At 45.8% G+C, this 13,292-nt stretch overlaps 1 pseudogene across 1 annotated transcript; it reads right to left on the bottom strand.

The window, feature by feature from the left end:
• Positions 1 to 1,896: 1,896 nt before the first annotated feature.
• On the bottom strand, positions 1,897 to 3,691 carry LOC103723637 (polyol transporter 5-like; annotated as a pseudogene). The gene is made up of 2 exons (XR_016395892.1): positions 3,507 to 3,691; positions 1,897 to 3,402 (listed from the first exon to the last, which is right to left on the bottom strand). The product of XR_016395892.1 is annotated as a polyol transporter 5-like (transcript).
• Positions 3,692 to 13,292: the final 9,601 nt, after the last annotated feature.

Raw genomic sequence — 13,292 nt, 5'->3', positions numbered from 1 at the left:
TGGCTGCTGGACAGGTGTCCCTCACGGTTTTGTCCCCCCTTAGGGGGGCCCTCTTTTACCTCCAGCCCGTGGGCCTTCGGTGAGAAGAGGTGTTTGCACCCCCCATTTAAGGCACAGACCTTTCCGCTGATTATCCGATGTGGGACTAAACTGGGAACCCCATCCCACAACACAGCCCCCCCAGCGGGAAGGTCTGTGCGTGGCCGGGTCCCTTCCTCTAGCGCCATCTGATGTGGGGTCGGAACCCCGACACCAGCCCGCACACCGGACGAGCAGGGAAAGCATCCGCGTCCTCCCCGAGGTATTGTCCGCTCTGGGATTGCCGCTTCGGGTCTGCGGGAGGTCGCCCAGGGAGGTCGCCCAGGGCCGGAGCCCAATGACAGTCCCAATGACAGTCCCGAGCCCTGCCGGCGCGGGGGTCCGCGGAGGTTGCCCCCTACCCTCACGGTTTTGTCCCGCAAAAGGGCCCTCGGTGAGAAGAGGTGTTTGCACCCCCCATTTAAGGCACAGACCTTTCCGCTGATTATCCGATGTGGGACTAAACTGGGAACCCCATCCCACAACAGTTACTATGCAAAAAGGGCAAATAGTCTTGCAATAGAAAAAAAAAGAAAAAAAAATATTTTGACCCCTTATATTTGGAAGATTCTCACATACATCTTGTCATCTTTAATAATTTTTAAAATAATCCTTCAAATTTTCAAATCATTCCAAAATATTAGAATACCAAGTATGTATTAAAATTTTATAGTACTTAACGAATATAGTTTTCAAATAATAAATAACTTTTTTATTAAATGCTCCGCTATCTAAAATATAGAGACAAAAGCTCTACTACTTATAGTAATGCCAAACAAGATCTTAGTCCGCACACATGCATTATATGAAAAAAGATGACTCTCCTCCGGCCTAAACATAAGTCAAACAATCTCGCTCCGCTCCATCCATACAAATTACTTAATATCTTAAGCATCCATCAAATTACTCAAACTCAATATTTCCCGTAGATAATTAGCTTAAAATCATTGAAATATACACTAATATGCGGTAAAAATATGTTATTTAAGCCAATATTATTAATCAGGTTTGGGGGTTGCACATGGGCTGGCTCATCGACAATATCTAATACCATCTGGGGTCAGGCCATGGGCCAATACTCGAAAAACAAAGATCAGACGGACTTACACTGCACTGCCTAGAATCCACCAGCCACATGATTTACTCTAGAGAAGGGGGCATTCTTTTATTATTTTTTCAACGTTTTTGATAAGAAAAAAGCGACCCCTATGGCCCTATGGTTAGGAAAACGCCCAAGGACGTGAAAAAAAAGGGACCACAATGGTTAGGAAAATGTCCAGGAACATCAATGATCCAATTTGCTCCCACTTTTTTTTTTAAATTTTTGGTGAGCCCAATACTCTAAATGATTAACAGAGTCCCTGTCCAGAAATCACATCAACTTGCCTGCCCAAGCGAGCCAAAACGTTCCCATCGACCACTGTCCTCTTTCTTGGCTGACTCCTTACTAATATCTCCTTCACATGATTTAACCTACTCAGGATTGCTCGGCTCCTTTGCTAGACGACCGTCAAACAGAGGAAGCCACTCGTGAACTAGCTCATCTTCACGTACCATGAGATATGGCTCACGTTTATCTCGATCAATTAACAAATGACCCAAGCTGGAACTAGCTAGATTTAACTTACATAGATTCAGCTTAATATGTATGTATGTATGTATGTATAATTATATCATTTTAATTATCATAATTATATGAGTTGCTGTGAGCTCGGCTGGATAACAAACAAGCCGAACTTGATGAGCTAATTACAATCATTTTCTAGCATCAGCTGAAAGGAAACTAATAAAAGAGAACATAAAGCACCCTGCATCAAGTGCTTTACGATTTTATTTTTCTTTAATGATTCTTGTTCGCAATGTTCAAATAACAAAGTAATTAGAGAGTAATTGCGTTAAACCTCAGTCTTCGCATTGCTATCTTCTCCACCTCGGTGCACTACTTCCGCCTCACCCTTCTCTTCTTCTCCACCCTCCGGCTTCTTGCCGAAGAGCACCTCCATGTCCTCCAGACTCCTTCCCCTCGTCTCCGGCAAGAAGAAATAAAAGAAGAGCCACCCGGCCGCCGCAATCCCGGCATAAAAAAAGTAGCTCCCAGCTATGGTAATCGCCTTGTAGAGCGATATAAACGTCATGCTGATCACCCCGCTCACAATCCTGTTGGTGCCTGTCCCCAAGCTCGCTCCCTGCGCCCTCAGCCTCAGTGGAAAGATCTCCGAGGTGTACACCCACGCGATCGGCCCGAGGCCGATGGAGAACGAGCCGACGAAGGTCAGCACCGTCGCGATCGACATCGCAGCCGCCCATGTCAGCTTCTCGTGAGGATGGTGTTCGATAACTGACAAACTGGAAGCAAGAATCACGAGAGAAATAACCATTCCTCCGGCGCTGCTTAGGAGCAACGGCCGCCGCCCGATACGGTCCAGCAAGAACGTCGCCACCAAGATCGCCGCCGTCTTCATGAACCCGACGGCCACCGTGGCGCCTAAGGAATTGGAATCCGACTTGAGCCCGGCCTTCTCAAACACTCGAGGACTGTACAACACCACCGAGTCGATGCCCGAAGCCTGCTGGAAGAACTGTAGTCCGATGGCGGCGATCAGTATACGGCGCACCGACGGTGTCGGTCGGAGAAGCAGGTCTTTCCATACGCCCTCGCCATGGTTTTTCTTCGATACTGCGACGACTTCGTCGTTACAGTTTTCGGGTATTCCAGCGGCCTCTTTGATCTCCAAGAGCCGGAGTTGGGCTTCCTCCGGCGTGTCCGAGGTCTTGGCGAGGACCCGTTCGGCCTCACCAAGCCGGCCCTGCATGACGAGCCACCGAGGCGACTCGGGCATGGCGAGGACAGCGATGGCTACGAAGATCGGCGGCACCGCACCGACGCAGAACATAATGCGCCAGTTGAGGTGATCCGGCAGCTTGGCGAAGGCTAAGTTGGAGACGTAGCCGAGGAGGATGCCGGCGTTGATGAATAACGCCGGGAAGGACGTGAGGAAGCCGCGGGACGAGGTGGGGGCGATCTCGGCGGTGTAGACGGGGGCGATCATGAGAGCGTAGCCGATGCCGACGCCGGCAACAAGGCGGCCGACCATGAGGATGGCGTAGTTTGGGGCGAGGCCCATCAGGAGGGCCCCGGCCAAGAAGATGGCAGCCGCGAAGATAATTGTGTAGCGGCGGCCAATCCAGTCGGAGGTCCGGCCTGCGGCGATGGAGCCGACGAGGGCGAACGGGTTGATGATGCCGGCGAGGATTTCGACCGGGTATCATTTATTTTCAGGTATTTTTGAATGAAAACAGAGGCACCACTCATCACCGCTCCATCTGTAGACAAGTAGTAGAAGAATTAGAAAAGACTAGCAATAGAAACAGCAAAATACTGCTGCTGACTTCATAACCGTCACACTTAAGAGAGCTAGTGTTCTTGCCATAACCCGAGAGGATTGAGATCATCGAAGCAAGCGTGGCACAGGCCAAAGCGTATTTGTTTCTTGGAGGCTTCTTTGGCTTCTCCAAGGCTAAAGTTTGATTGGGAGGAGGATCAGAAATTGCTGGTGCCTTGGCTTTCTGGTCATCCATTTCTCTGCTGTAGAGATGCGTTTCTTTGAGGGAGGAGAAGAGATACTAGAGCGAGGGACTGGACTGACTTGTTTTCAAGAATATGATGGCTTAAAATAATTGGATATGGAGGCCGTGTGAGTTTGAGAGCCTTGAAGACTTGTCTTAGTTGTCGTATCCGCGTGTAAAATGACAGCAAGATGACCACAAAAGTCGTCGCAGGTGCTTGACCTTTTGGCGCAAGGTTAGAACTCAGTAACATGGGCGATAAAACCATACTAGTATTCAAATGGCATTCCCTGAATTAATATCTCACGTAACCAAGACGAAGTATGACGCTCGTATATGGGATTTGTTTGTCCAACACAGTGTTTCTCTAAATAGATGATCAAAAAGATCATTCTTTAAAAAAGAGCATGACAATATAAATCATAAAAGAATTTGTTGCTGTTGAGAACTGACTGCCCTAGGCACAGTGGCCAGAAGTATAATGTTGCTAGAGAGCTCGATAGTCGGCCGCTCTGATCAGAGATGGAGAAGGCGAGCGGCGCTCGGTTATTGCAGCTGAGATCCTTGTTGGATAAAACAACACAGAGCAAAAAGGTCCTTTGGCCAAAAGGTATCCGACGGAAGATCCTCCGATACCTAAATTAGTGTGGTAAGCAGGAAATAGAAGGAGGTTTCTTTCGGTCTGTTAGGGTGGTCTTCTTACTTACCTCCTCTGTCCTACTTTTTGTATGTCAGGCGGAGGAGCCTACCTACCATCAAAGAATTAGAGCATGTAGACGACCAAAAGTGACTGGCTTGAGTACGACCTGGATATCAGGCTTGAATACTTCGCATGCAGTTGATGTCCTGTTTATCATATTGGTGGGATCTCCATGATCACTGGGTCCCTCGATTAGGATGAGGCTAATTATGGAGAGCCCTTGATATGTAAGCTCGACGGTATGGTGCTGGTCCCACCCAGTGGCCGCTCCCGATCTACCACGTGTTGGCATCATAGCATGTTTTAATTAGTTGGACTTTTTGGTGAGTTGTAGCTAGTTTGTAGGCATCTCATTTTTTTCCTACTTTCACAACTGAGCCGAGCTATCCTGCTCGGGCTGCAGAAGTAGTTTTTCTAGAAGTACAGCTTTCATAAAAATCGCCGAGGAGGATGCAGCTTTAATAAAAATCGCCGAGGAGGATGCAGCTTTAACAAAATGCCTTCTCAAGCAAGTGCTCAGACAAGAGACAAATGATTGTATTTGTCATTGTTGGTCTCTTTTTTTCTTCTTTTCTTCTTTTTTTTGTGTTGGCTTGGTTGTGAGCCATTGTTTTGTACTTCTCTTTTGTTTCCTGATGAGAGAAATGAAAATCTGCTCACTTTTTATTTACTTGATGGCTCGATTTGAACTGATGCACTTTTCATCTGAAGGGTTGTTTGGTCAGGTACAAGGCTGCTCGGTAATCTTGCTATTATACCATTTGTTTCTCGAGATGGTTGTCGAGGTTCCCATCTTGGTGATGCACCGGTTCCTGCTTGGCAGTTGCCCTTCATCTCTCAAGATGGTTGCTAAGGTTCCCACCTCGGTGATGAGATGGTTCCTAGTTGGCAGTTGTCACGGGGTAGGATCCAGTTGTTCCCTCGAAAAGCTGCATGTGTCCTCATGCTGACCTGTGGCCAGGGCCGATGCGCCTTTCATCAATAAGGCTCAAACTTCAGTAAGGAGGAAATCTCAAAAATGTTGCCAAGGCAGGTAAGGTCTCTTAGGATTTTCCAAAATTGAATGTAACCCGGCTGGGGTTAGACACGCATCCTTTAATCGAAGCTTAGGCGCTTCAATTTCCGCAGTGGATCTTTGTCTATAAATGAAATAAGATTCGCCTTTTAATGGGATTGGAAAGGCATCATAAGCCCATCGGGTCAGCAGTAGGATCGAAAAGCAGGTCTCCATGTGCTATGGAGGACGAGGGTAAGGCTGCTTGTTTCTTAGGATACGAGTCTTCTACTGTCACGGGATGTGAAGTGGTTGAGTCCTTGCTAAAGGACTTAGGTTGGGGATCATCGTGCCATCCTTTGAGGAAGCTGTGGCGGGAAGCAACTGTTGAACTCCTTCTGGATGTTGTATTCTACAGAAAGTTCGGTCACCATCAGGTTGCCCATGCTCTTGTATGGATAACTCGATTTTTTATTCTTGGTTAAAAATGCATTGAGTTGGTTTATAGCTACTGCAGTTGAGAACTGACTGGTCCTAGGCACCACGGCGAGAAACACGACGACGTTAGAGAGCTCGGTGGTTGGTTGCTTTGGTCGAAATTGGAGAAGGCAAGCGACGCTCAGTTGCTGCAGCCGAGATCCTCGTCAGATAGTAGCACTGTCGGATTACCTCTGCACGTGTTGCAACGATCGCAGCGGAAAGACACACGCGAGGTCTTTCATCTCAAGAACGTTTTAGGGAACGTAGATTTCAAAAATTTTCTAGAGTTCTCTAACTCAGATTTATGAAATCTAAAGAAAAGATTAAAATTAGAAGACTAGATTAATTTCAGATCTACTACAATTTCTAATTGTATAGAATTTATAAAGATCTAATCTTTACCTTTGAGCGAGTAGAACTTCACCGCTATCTGATGATCGTAGGATTTCTGGTTCTCTTGAAGCCGCACAAGCATCCGACCTCTACAGGTATCCACACGAGATATAGATCGCTCCAAAATCTCATCGGGGTGCTAGGTCCCTTGTAGAGATCACCTTCGATGGCTGAATTCCTCTCCTTTTAATCAACTTCTTGATTACTTTGAGAGGAAGAAGAAAGAGGACGACGAACGTCGAAGAGGAGGAAGAAGAGGATGGCGACTCTTCTTCTTTTTCTTTTCCTCATGCCAAGGAGGGAGAAGGGAGAGAGGGTGGCGGCAGCAGGAGTGCTTGAATACATCTATGCCTCACGCCTGTTCCCTTTAAATAGAGATCTCATGCCCATACAAACAAGGAATAATTTCAAAGATCAATCATTCCTTGATTCATCCCTCCAAAATCTGCAACATCCCTTACTTAATTCTATCACAACCCTTATTTAAAAGAGTTTGGAGAGAATCCAAGGGATAAGCTTATGCCATGTCGCAATCCGCGTGAACGAGGAGGAAGAGGAGGGGCATCCGCCCCTCCACATGGCATGGGGACCATGAAAGGAAAGGAGGGGCAGACGCCTCTCCTTTCTTTGTGCGTGTGAGAAGGAGGAGGGGCGGATGCCCCTCCTTTCCTTATTTGCTCCACACGCATGAAGGAAGGGCTCTCTCCCTTCTTTCCATGCATGGGTTACCTAATCCAATTAGGATTTACATGGTCCCACTTGATCAATTGAATTCTAACCCAATTAGAACCCAATGTGTTCTCCAAATTGATTTATATGAATCCTAATCCAACTAGGACTTGAATTGGACTTCATGATTTAAGTTTCTTATTTAATAAGAAGTTCTAATTAATTAGGCCTTCCCATCCTTATCCAATAAGGTTAAGCCTAATTTAATTAGGTCCAATTATATCAATTAAATTGTAATCTAATTGCAAATCCTTCATCTTTAACTCACTAACTCTTAGCGGGTTAATCCAATTGACAATCAATTTTAATGCGATTCTAAATCGCTATCCAACCTCGGAACGATCAAAACCTCTAATATGTGTGATCCCATAGGTTATGTTCTAACTGGTAGTGAGATATATTATGATCTCTATCATAATATCATCGGAACTCCTTTCAATGGGTTGAAACGATTTCAACTCTACTCTTAGGGTTCACTGATCACTAAGTGAATGTCTTTGAGTCTTACAATCCACTAATGACACCTAGCAGCATATAGTGACAACCCAGTAGAACGGAAGGGATGAACCTCTAGGTGCAGTTAGCGTATGATATAGTACCTCTATCATGGATTCCGACATGATGGAGGTTACGGATAACTCGTCAAATCCCATCGTCTGTCTTATGTCATATTTATTTGGCTCAAGTTCGAGATTGAAAAACTCTTTTTTCAGAACTGCCCTGGCCAAGGTCTTTCGAACTTAGTCTCATAAATCACATAGGATCATTCCTAATCTATCAAGGTCGATAGATCCCATCTAGATGCAATCCTAATCCAACAGTGAACCTATTGCAACCAATCTGCACCACAAGAACCCTTGGGGCCCATGTTTATGTGCTAGTCAAACTACAGCAATCTCACCGTGATTAGCTGAGGCATCGCAGATCTAGGTACTAGTCATACAACTGCAGCATCAAGTAAGTTACTGACGAGTCGATAGACATCCAAGTGACATTTTGCTTTGGTCAGGCTCAATACCCTTGTTCTATAACAAGCACTTGCACAATCATCCTAGTATCTCCACACTATGGACTTAAGACTCGTCCATCAAGAAAAGTGATCTACGCGCTAATCTCCTCGGATCGATCACCGTCCTTCGTGATGATCCATCTATCAGAAGCTATTCAGAAATTAACTATTAATCACACATGCCTTAAATTCTCAACTCTTGAGAATATATGTTATTATTTTATTAATTTCTAGGACGATTCATAGACACATAATAGCATGAATGAACAAAATGCCTGATTTTATTAATTAATAAAAGATCAAGTACAAATTTCATGCCTCCAGAATAATTACAATGCGTCTGCTAAATTGGCTTCTAGGGCATACTCCTAACAATCTTCCACTTGCACTAAAGCTAACCAGACATATATCTAAGCCCCATCTTCTCAAGATGTGCTTCTGTCTTTTGCTGACTCAGCTGCTTAGTTAATGCGTCCGCCATGTTATTTGTGGAGTCTACTCTCTATACCTCTACATACTTCTTTTCAAGGTCCTTGCGTATCAGGTGATATCGCCGCTCTATATGCTTAGACTTCTGGTGAGACCTTGTAGGCTCAAGTGTGGTGTATCCAAAGAAAAACAACAAGTTTCTGGGCTGTGAACAGTATTGGAGTCGACTCCAAGTCAGGAGTCGACTCCGGCACGCTGTGAAGACTTGGCATAGTGTAGGGGTCGACCCTAGGACTTCAGGGATCGACTCCTTAAGAGCGACAAGAAAAAGTCCGAGAGCTGTTTTCTGGGACAGCTTCAGGGGTCGACCCCAAGACAGCAGGGGTCGACCCCAAGACTGCAGGGGTCGACCCCAGGACTGTTTTCACAGGATTTTCAGGTGTGAAGTGGGCCCAGTCAAGATTTTTCAAGTCTCAAAGGGTCTAAGTCATTCTTGGGCTAGGTTTAGGCTCAAAGGGGGAGAGCATGTAAGTCATGGATTTGGGTTGAGTGCTTTCTAATATGGCTTAGGGGGAGATTGAGTTGGTGTATGATTAAACTAAAATTGGGTACCTATATAAAGGCTTGATGTAATCAGTTTTAGGGTTATCACTTGGATTATTACTTGAGCAATAAAGGAGCCGCCAGAAAACTTTCTCCCACATTCTCTCTTCTCTTCCTCTTCTTCTCCACGAAAACCCTAGTTTGTGATTGTGATTCTTCATCTCTTCTTCCTTCTTTCCCCACGCGGCTTGACGCCCTAGGGGACGCCCTAGGTTAGCGGATATTAGGGATCCACATGCTTCCGCACAGCGCCAACAATTGGTATCAAAGCGAGGTTTTGGCGTGGGAAAGAAGAAACGAAGGAAAGACATTAAGAGGAAAGCAGTCTGCTCATCTCCCTTCAAGGTAATTTCTCAAATCAGATTTGTGTTTATTTGTGATTGTGGTCTGGCCAACCATGAACAATAACATGAAGGTGGAGTTTGAGAAGTTTAATGGAAAGGGAAGCTTCTCTATGTGGAAGGTTCGGATGGAGGATCTCTTGGTGCAGAACTATTTGGATTCGGCCTTGGAAGACAGGCCGGAGGGTATGACAGATAAGGAATGATTTTTTTTGGAGAAAAGGGCTTGCGCTGCCATCAAAGAATGCTTGGCGGATTCAGCCTTGTACAGCGTCCTAGAGGAGAAGACACCCAAGGAATTATGGACAAAGTTGCATACCATGTATATGGGGAAGAATATGTGCAAGAAGTTGATGTTGAAGAAACAATTGTACAGCCTTCGGATGCATGTAGGTGGAGATATTATTCTTCATATTCAAAGGTTTGACCAGGTTTGCAATGACTTGCAGACCCTTGGGGCGAAGATGGAAGAGGAGGATAGTTCTCTACTCTTGCTTTGCTCGCTGCCAGGTTCTTATGATCCTTTGGTTACTACTTTGCTGTATGGGAAGGAGACGCTGAATTATGAAGACATAATTTCTGTGTTAAGGTCCAATGAGTAAAGAGAAAGATTGACAAAGGATGGAGTTCCTCAGGAAGGTCTTACTGTCGGAGAGAGGCTTGGGAGAGGAAAGGAACGGAGCAAGCAAAGGGGACGATCAAAGTCCAAGAAAGGCAAGAAAGAGTTCAGATGCTACAAGTGCAATGAAGCAGGACACTTGAAGCGGAATTGTCCGCTTTGGAAGAAGCTTCAGGGAGGGAAGAATGGCAAGGATTCAATCGGTGTCGTGGCTGATCTTAAAGTGGAGGATGACCTTTTGGTAGTTTCGGATGATCATAGGAACAACACGGATATCTGGACAATGGATTCAGCCTGCTTTTATCACTACACACCAAATCGGTCTTGGTTTGCTACATACACCAAAATCGATGAGGGAAGTGTGACATTAGGAGATGATCATCCTTGCAAGGTGGCCGGCATTGGGACCATCAAGGTGAGGATGTTTGATGGGATGGTGCGGACTCTTATCAATGTAAAGCATGTCCCGGATCTGAAAAAGAATCTAGTGTCACTTGGCTACTTGGAGAAGAACGGTTACAGCTTTAGTTGCCGTTCCAGGAGTGGTATTTTGAATATATCCATAGGAGCCATAGTTGTGATGAAGAGGAGGAGGTTGGAGAATAATTTGTATAGGATGGAAGGGTCCGTGGTGTGAGGGGGATCCGAAACAGCAGCAGTGGCACAGGGCCAGCAGGAAGCATATCGTTTGTGGCATTACCGCTTGGGCCACATGGGAGATCGTGGTATGAAAATGCTGAGCAAAGATGAACTGATATCAGATCTGGATGGAGGAGTTCCAGAGGTGTGTGAGCCTTGCCAGTTGGCAAAACAACATAGGGTGAAGTTTGCTACCAGTACTACACGCAGCGGTGGTCCCCTGGAGCTAGTGCACACGGATGTTTGGGGACCGGTCCCGGTCACAGCCAGAAATGGGGCAAGGTATTTTCTAACCCTTATTGATGACATTTCAAGAAGAGTTTGGATGTACTTCTTGAGGAAAAAGTCAGAGGTCTTCTCTAAGTTCAAAGCCTGGAGGGCAGAGGTAGAGAAGGAGAAGGGTTGCTGCGTGAAGTGTGTGCGGTCCGACAATGGTAGAGAATTCACAAGTAAGGAGTTTCTGAAATTTTGCGAAGATTGTGGGATCAAGAGGCAATTTTCAGTAAGGAAGACTCCTCAATAGAATGGGGTGGCCGAAAGGATGAATAGGACTCTCATGGAGAAAGCTAGATGTATGAGATTGCAGGCAGGGCTTCCCAAGGTGTTTTGGGTGGATACAGTAGACACGGCCTGCTACTTGATGAATCGATCTCCTCATACAAAGCTAGATGGGAGGATTCCAGAGGAGCTATGGTCTAGAAAGAAGGTGGAGGTTGGCCATCTTAGAGTATTTGGGTGCACAACATTTGTGCATATTGATCCCAGTGAGGGAAGCAAGTTGGATGCCAAGTCACGAAAGATGGTGTTCATAGGATATCCGCGTGGAGTCAAGGGTTATCGGCTGTGGGATCCCTTGGAGAAGAAGACTACTATCAGTAGGGATGTGGTCTTTGATGAGAATTCAGTCCTAAAGATGCAAAGGGTGGAAGAAGAGCGGGGGGAGAGCCAACCGGATAGGGTTCGACAGCTAACTTCTTATTCAGTTTTACCTTTTGCAGGTGCACCAGAAGGACATGAAATTCAGGTAGAGCACCAGTCAGAGGTGCCTCCACATGTGGAGAGGAGCGAGATGCTAACTCGAAGACGAGATGTGCAAAGAGAGGAACAAGATCCCAGCAGAAGCATTGGAGTCGCACTACACAAGCCTAAGCGGATTGTTAGGCAGTCGGAGAGGTATGGTTTTGGCGAAACCATGTCTTATGCATTGGTTGCTGTGAATGGAGATCTGGAGACCTATGAGGAGGCATTGGCACGCCTAGATAGTGATAGGTGGGTCCAAGCTATGGCAGAGGAGATGCAGTCTCTCCAGATAAATCAGACTTGGCGGTTGGTGCAGTTGCCAAGTGGAAAGAAGCCCATTGGATGCAAGTGGGTGTTCCAATGCAAGGAAGGACTTTCAGATAGAGAAGGCATCAGATACAAGGCCAGGTTAGTAGCTAAGGGATACTCCCAGAAGGAGGGCATTGATTATAATGAAGTATTCTCCCTAGTTGTTCGACATACTTCTATTCGGATGCTGTTGAGCATTGTTACCATTCAGAATTTGAAGTTGGAGCAAATGGATGTTAAAATAGCCTTCCTCCATGAGAATTTGGAGGAGAAGATTTATATGGAGCAGCCAAAGGCATTTGGTGAGCCAGGGTTAGAAGGAAAGGTTTGTTTGCTGTAGAGATCACTCTATAAGTTGAAGCAATCATCAAGGCAATGGTACTTACGGTTCGACACATATGTGAGGAGCATTGGATGTGAGTATGACCCTTGTGTCTATGTGAAGACTCTTGAGGATGAGTCTAGATTATATGTACTCTTGTATGTAGATGACATTCTGATTGCTTGCAAGAGTAGAGGAATTGTGGAAGACTTGAAAGTAACCTTATCTCGGGAATTTGAGATAAAGGATTTGGGTCCAGCCATGAAGATTCTAGGCATGGAGATTCTCAGGGACAGAACCAAGAAGGTGCCGCATTTATCTCAGGAAGGTTACATCAGAAAGGTCTTGCGGAGATATGGCATGGATGGAGCGAAACCGGCGGCATTACCAATAGCTGGTCATGTCAGTCTTTCGAAGACAATATCACCACAGACTGAGGTGGAGGCCGAGGATATGAAGAGAATTCCATATGCTTCAGGAGTTTGGAGTATGATATATGCCATGGTTTGTTGTAGACTAGATCTTGCACATGCAGTTAGCCAAGTCAGCATGTTCATGGCTAACCCGGGCAAGGAGCATTGGAGAGCACTGAAAGGTGTTTTCAGATACTTGGTGGGCACAGTTGGAGTTGGCATTTGCTATGGACTGGAAGGTAGCAACGAGAAGAATTCCAACATGACCAAGGAGAACCAGAGCCGAATGATTGGTTTTGTGGATGCTGATTACGAAGGAGACATGGACACACGGCGTTCTAACACAGGTTATGTGTTTTGCTTTAACGGAGGTCAGTGTCATGGAGATCAAGCTTGCAACCAATCACGACATTGTCTACAACGGAAGCGGAGTATATTGGCATCACAGAAGCTGCCAAGGAAGCTCTATGACTGAAAGGATTGGCATTGAAAATGGAATTTGCATCGGGGGCTGTTAGGGTGCATTGTGATAGCCAGAGTGCATTATGTTTGGTTCAAAACTCGGTCTATCATGAAAGGACCAAACACATTGACATCAGGTACCACAGAATTAGGAAGTTGGTGGAAGAACGTGAAGTGGAGCTTGC

The sequence above is a fragment of the Phoenix dactylifera genome, chromosome 7, assembly GCF_051530095.1.
Source record: "Phoenix dactylifera cultivar Ajwa chromosome 7, Ajwa_hap1_PhDact_Kaust_v1.1, whole genome shotgun sequence".
NCBI lineage: Eukaryota > Viridiplantae > Streptophyta > Magnoliopsida > Arecales > Arecaceae > Phoenix > Phoenix dactylifera.
This window is presented reverse-complemented; position numbering and strand designations above follow the sequence as displayed.